Here is a 6,639-nt window from a genome sequence, read left to right on the forward strand (position 1 = left end):
AAACTCCCCTTTTATAGCTGCTGGATGGCTGGGGTCGGTGGCAGAGTCGTAGAAGGACTCGGAGTATAAATTTTCGCAGCCGTGATCGGTGGGCCCCACAGAGGTATTTTCTGGAAAATCCACCCCGTCCATTGGATTCAGAACGAAATTTCAGTCAAGAATGGGTGGTTTTGAAGGTCCATTAGCGCGGCCCACAGAAGAAATCTCAAAATGAACGTCCCGGGGCAGTCTACTTTTGGCCTCTGTACCGCACACGTGTATACGCATGGGCGAGGAATATCAACATGGTTTTGAAGCTCTCGAAGCCCTCTACACGATGGATGGATCAAATCTTCCGGAAGGTTGACGAGTGGGGCCCACTAATTTCCGCAAAAACTGGCAGCGTCCGTGCGTTTCGCGGACGCCAAACCGACGCTGCGATGATGGTTGGGTCCATTATTGGACTTTTCACAGGAATCCACGCCGTCCATTGGTTTCAGCTCGAAAAATCAGTAGGAATTGACTGGTTTTGGGGTGGATTCGATGCAGCCCACGTGGCTTTCTGTCTTGCCGTCCATCCTGCGTTTGTACGGTTAAAAACCGATCTATGCTATCATTTGAAGTTTTTGCCACCTAGGCAATGCTAATGGTCTTCATGTAAACCTGATGAACGGCCCGGATCATGCATTTGGGTAATGTGTGGGGCCCACAACTGAGGACAGCCGTCGGCAGCGTTAACGCTGGAAACGGCTGTGCCGTTTTCGACGAAGACGCCTCGGGTCAACGCTTGCGCTGACCCTTCAATCGTCCGGTGTAGCGCCAGCGCACGTGCACTTTATGCACGTGCTCACGCATGTGGGGCCTAATGTAATGTTTGTGGGAAATCTGCACCATCCATCCTTTCCTTCATATAATTCCAACCACCAAAACGAAGTTTGAGGCAGTTCCAAATATCAGGTGGGCCCCAAAGTGAAGATTAATGGGCTGATCTGTCCGTTGGACCACTTCCCGAGATCCTCAATGGCTGAAATTTAATATGTACGGTTAATTTATGGCCCCCATCACATGTATGAAGTTTCGAGTTGATCGGATGGTGGAAACCATGTGATCTTACATTCTGGACGTCCTTCGGGCCCCTTTGGCTTGCTTTCCTCAAATCCCAGGCGTGTAAAATCTTCACTATTGGTTTTCTGGAATCTATCCCGTGCTCTGGTAATTTTGGAGTGTTAAATCCATGTTTTTAACATCATCTTTCAATACACATTCCTGATTTCATCCTGTAACAAAAACACGAGTAAAATCTGGCATTAAACATTATCATGTATGTAAAATCAGGAAATTACTGGGTCTGATATGCGATATTCGATACTCATCACAACCCCCAACCAGCATTTTGCTAGTCCCGAGCAAAACATGCGAAAAATAATTTTAGAAATAAAAGACGATTCCTGTAAACTCAAGTGACTTGTGAACAGATAGCTGAGATGTGAAAATTCTAAGATTCATGAATGGTAAGTAGAATTTTCTCCTGAAATCAAGCTCACAGTAAACTTCATAATCAAGTTCAACATATTAATCCATTAATTAGAACATTCCTAAACATTGAGTTCCACAGGTGTATAGTATAATCTCAGCTTACAATCATTAAGAGTTCCAATAATCAATTTCATGCTAAAATTGGTAATTAACAACAGAATTCCTGACAACCAACACTAGCATTTTAGATTAACCTTTCAGCCTTCATTTTTTTATTTTTTTTTTTTTTTTTTTATGAACAGTACGCCGAGGAAGGGAATCAAATCCTCACCTACAGGGAGCAAACCTATGATGAAAACTCGTCGCCTCATTTTTTTATAAGTCAACTATGGAGAATCAAATCTACACCTATAGGGAGCAAACCTATGGTGAAGATTATGTGACTTAGCCTTTTAATTCTTCTTTTTACCAAGTTAATCATTCAGTTATCGAACCAAAACTTAATGTGCAAGCGAGATGTGATATGTGAAATCATGACTCAATCAATGTTTACAACGTCTAATCATGGATTAACAATTCAAAATTGACTGTGAAATCAAGCAGATGGCCGAATCCAAGAGTCATTAGTTACCAACATCATGTATCTTATAATGTTAAAATCACAACTATCCTTCAAAATCACTTTGAATTCAATAGAAATTCAGAAAAAAATTTTAAATTTTCACAAATTTTGCTCAAGACCAAGAAAATACTGATTAGGTACCCTAATCTCCCACCCCCAACCTAAAATCTACATTGTCCTCAATGTAAAAGAAATAAACAAGCAATGCACATGGGACAACGAGAATAAAAGAGGAGTGATGAAAAGATAATACCTGGATGGAGAATCAAGAAGCTTTCTCAAAATTTGTGAAAAATTTCAACGTAAAAGCGAGTTAGCATAAGAGAGAAATCAACATAAGCAAAAATAACAAAAAGAAAAACAAAAGAAGATCCTACCTATACCACTTTCGCAGGTGCTCTCGATTGCATTTAGTGCATGCAACAAGCCTTTAAACCCCTAGGTTACCCCTAGTGGACGAGTTGTAGTCTCGTGAGGGTTTGCAGTAATGTTACCCACAAACATTGAAGTAACTAACTAAGAAAAATGAAAATGAATATAAAGCAATACAATAAAGTAAAAGGCTGGGTTGCCTCCCATGAGCGCTAAGTTTAACGTCTTCAGCCAGACAAGAACGGACCATGAATGAAATAATCTTTATAACCAGGGTCCGCCAAAGAAATTACCTCAACACTTTCATTAACCGATCCCAGACAAGTGATGTGAGTTCCCATGAACTGTGCTATCTGAAATAAGGCAACTGACACTGTCGTCAAATAATTTAAGGACTTCTGCTCGAACCACTTCTTCTATGTTAGGATCACGCTTCCTTTGCATGTTATGCGATATTACCACAGCATGATCCATCCATACAGTGGGGCATACTCCCTGGATTTTTTCTATCTTCCGTTCAATTGCTGCCTTATATGCTCTAAGAACATTAAGCAGCCTGCTCGCCTTTGTCTTCTCAGAGTTACAAACTGTGCTGTCAGGAAGAGTCTCAGAGGAATGAAGAGGTTCCACTTTCGCTCTCCATTTTTCAGTCTCCAATATAGGAGTAGAGTCGAGCAATGCATTGATTTCATGGATGGGACTATCAATGTCAAAATCCATGCCCGATTGTGCTAAGCAGGTCTCAAGAGGATCTTCAAAAGATGTACGGAAGGAGTCCTGCACAAGGCTCTCGATCATGTCCACTTCAAATATGTCATCCAAATCTGAGGATTGTTGTCCTGCATTAAAAACATTGAGTTTAATATTCATGTTACCAAAGGACAATTTCATAACTCCATTCCTGCAATTGATAATAGCATTAGATGTGGCCAAAAATGGACGACCCAAAATGACTGGGATCTGACTATGAAGATTCTGGACAGGCTGAGTATCTATAACTATGAAATCCACTGGAAAATAAAATTTATCAACCTGGATTAACACATCTTCAATAACACCCCGGGGCACCTTGACAGATCTATCGGCTAGTTGTAATGTTACCTTAGTCGGTTTCAACTCACCAAGTCCTAGCTGCTCATAAACCGAATATGGTAACAAATTGACACTCGCCCCTAAATCAAGTAATGCCTTCCCGATCTTATGATCTCCTATGCCGCAAGAAATGGTGGGAGCTCCTGGATCCCTAAATTTAGGAGGGGTGTTATGTTGAATCATGGAGCTGAGCTGCTCTGCAAGGAAGACTTTCTTATGAACATTCTGCTTACGCTTTTGAGTGCATAAATCTTTAAGAAACTTAGCGTAAGCAGGGACTTGCTTGATAGCGTCAAGCAATGGGATGTTGACATCAAAGTTATTTCTTTTCTTTATTGGTGCCAGACGTTGAGGAAAGGATGCTTTGGGCACATAAGGTGGCACATTAGTGGCTCTTGGAGAGTCAGAGAGCTTTTGGACTTTGGATGCATTGGTATGGCTCTCTGCTTCATCTTGATCTTCTGTTTTAGAATTTGATTCATCCCCAGGCATCTCTATTCTGTTATCAATCTGCTTGCCTGACCTAAGGGTAGTGATCGATTTGGCCTGTTCATGATATTGCCCTTGGTTGGAATTAGAGCCAATCTCATACTGTCCCTTTGGATTAGCCTCAGGTTGGCTAGGGAACTTGCCCTTCTCTCTCTCACTCAATGTGGCAGCTAGTTGACCCATTTGTACTTCCAGCTTGGCAATGGATTGTGCATTTGCATGTAAGCTTTGCTGGTTGGCCAGTAAGGTTTGTTGGGTGTCTTTTTGGAATTGGAGAGAACTCTGCATGAAAAGATGGAGTGTATCCTCAAGAGATGGTTTCCTTGATTGTGTAGGCAGTTGTTAATATTGTGAAAACTGTTGAGGTTGTTGACTGCTAACTTGGAGGTGCGGTTGCATGGGAAGATTTCCAGATGGTCCTCCTTGTTGTGGTCCTTTTTCCCAAGAGAAATTTGGATGTCTAGCCCACCCTGGGTTGTATGTGTTCGAGTAAGGATCATTCCCAGATTTTTGAAAAGTGTTCATAGCATGAACTTGTTCAGAGAGAAGTTCTGGGAATGCTGCACCAGATGGACAAGACTGCATAGGATGGGCAGGACTAGAACATGTGGCATATGCCTCGACTTGAGCTGTTTGTGGTGGTCCATTATTTAATACCAAAGCATCAACTTTCTTTGTCAGGTTATCAAGCTTGGCGCTCAGCTCTGGCATGACTCCTATCTCATATATACCACCTCTCTTTTGTGGTTGGGGACTTCTGTCACCTCTATTTGAATAATCCCATTGCTGGGAATTTTCGCACAAGGTTTCAAAGAAGTTCCACGCTTCGACATCACTTTTGGTCATGAATGACCCTCCACTGGTGGCATCAACCATGCGACGGTTCTGTGGTGTCAGACCGTCATAGAAGTATTGAACTTTTTGCCACTTCTCAAAACCATGGTGAGGACATTTAAGAAGCAAGTCCTTCCATCTTTCCCAACATTTATGAAAGTGCTCGCCCTCTTTTTGTGTGAAGTTAGTAATTTCTCTACGGAGGGCATTGGTTTTGTGAACAGGGAAGAACTTGTTTAAGAACTTCTTAGACAGTTGGTCCCATGTAGTGATAGATCCAACTTCTAGAGAATTCAACCATGCTTTCGCCTTATCCTTCAAAGAAAAAGGAAACAGGCGTAGGCGGATCGAATCGTCTGAGAAGTTTTGGAACTTAAAGGTGGAGCAAATGTTTAAGAATTCTTTCACATGATGATATGGGTCCTCCTTGTCCAATCCATAAAAGGATGGCAACAATTGTATGACTCCAGGTTTAAGTTCAAAGTGTGATGCCGTAGTGGTTGGCAACACTATGCATGAAGGCGCATTAAATTGGACAGGAGCTGAATAATCTTTGAGAGCTTTAACTTCAGTCTCATTCGCCATTTCAACAGGATTATTTCTCAATCTTTCACGAATTGTTCTTTCAATCTCAGGATCAAGCAGTGCTAGTTCTATATTCAGAGATCTACGTCCTAGCATAAACTATGTTATTGCAATGTGAGAAAGAAAACTAAACTAAGAAGCAACCTAAGAGAAATAAAACTAGACCTAGAAACTATGAGATTCTAAAACAAGTTAAAACTATGTAAATAAGAATGGGAAGAAAGAACCCGGAAAAGGAGATGATTGATGTCTGAAGAATAGGGAGCTCCTCCTTCACTTCCAATTTGGAGATCTATGTTAGAATCTAACTTAGAAATTTATGTCAGTATCCTACAAAACAGGAAATAGGTTAGTTTCTAAAATCAAGAAAAGAACTCTAAGTTAGAAAAAATCCTAAGCTATGAATTATGATAAGAGAGAATCCAAAATTCAATTTGGAACGAAACAGTCCCCGGCAACGGCGCCAAAAACTTGATATTTTATTTAAACCAACACGATTTAAATGATATTTAAACTCGCAAGTATACGAATCAGATGCAGATACGGTACGTATTACGAGATCGTTCCCACGAGGACTGGTCGTCACAATTCAAATCTATGACTCTCCTTAACTAATCCAACAGATAATGGAATGAACTACTAAGCACAATTTTAGGAAAAAAAAATAATTAAGAATAGGGAAGAAAATTCAATCAGAAAGAGAGCACTAGGACTTTCGAATCCACCCCTAATTATCCTAACCCTTGTTTTGTCTATTGATTCACCTTGATCTAGATTGATACCACTTAAATAGAGAAAGCACAATCTGTGTCCTTAATCGGGCATACAGACTGTCTAATTCCTTTAAGCAATGCCATGAATGACATATCCCATATCCTTGGTCGGGCATAAGGGATGTACAATTCATTAAAGCATCCTGTTTCTTCCTCTATAGGAAACCTGTTCTTGATCAGACACAAGCACCTATAATAAGCATCCAAACAACATCCATATATATACTTTGGTCAAGTTCATAGATGGAGAAGTATAGAATTTAAACCCATAAAGCCCACTTAAAGAAAGAAACAAATTAATTAAAATTCAAAGTAAATCAACCAATACAAGAGCTAATCAAATTAGGGGTTTCATCTCAGCCCTAGCTAAGAGATTAGTGACCCATAAAATCCATAAAAAATATTAAATAAAATTCA

At 40.4% G+C, this 6,639-nt stretch overlaps 1 non-coding gene across 1 annotated transcript; it reads left to right on the plus strand.

The window, feature by feature from the left end:
* Positions 1-4,964: 4,964 nt before the first annotated feature.
* On the plus strand, positions 4,965-5,071 carry LOC131234084 (small nucleolar RNA R71). Its single transcript, XR_009165497.1, has one exon. It is a non-coding gene; the product is annotated as a small nucleolar RNA R71 (small nucleolar RNA).
* The last annotated feature ends 1,568 nt before the right edge of the window (positions 5,072-6,639 follow it).

This window comes from Magnolia sinica, chromosome 18, assembly GCF_029962835.1.
Source record: "Magnolia sinica isolate HGM2019 chromosome 18, MsV1, whole genome shotgun sequence".
In the NCBI taxonomy this organism is placed as follows: Eukaryota; Viridiplantae; Streptophyta; class Magnoliopsida; order Magnoliales; family Magnoliaceae; genus Magnolia; species Magnolia sinica.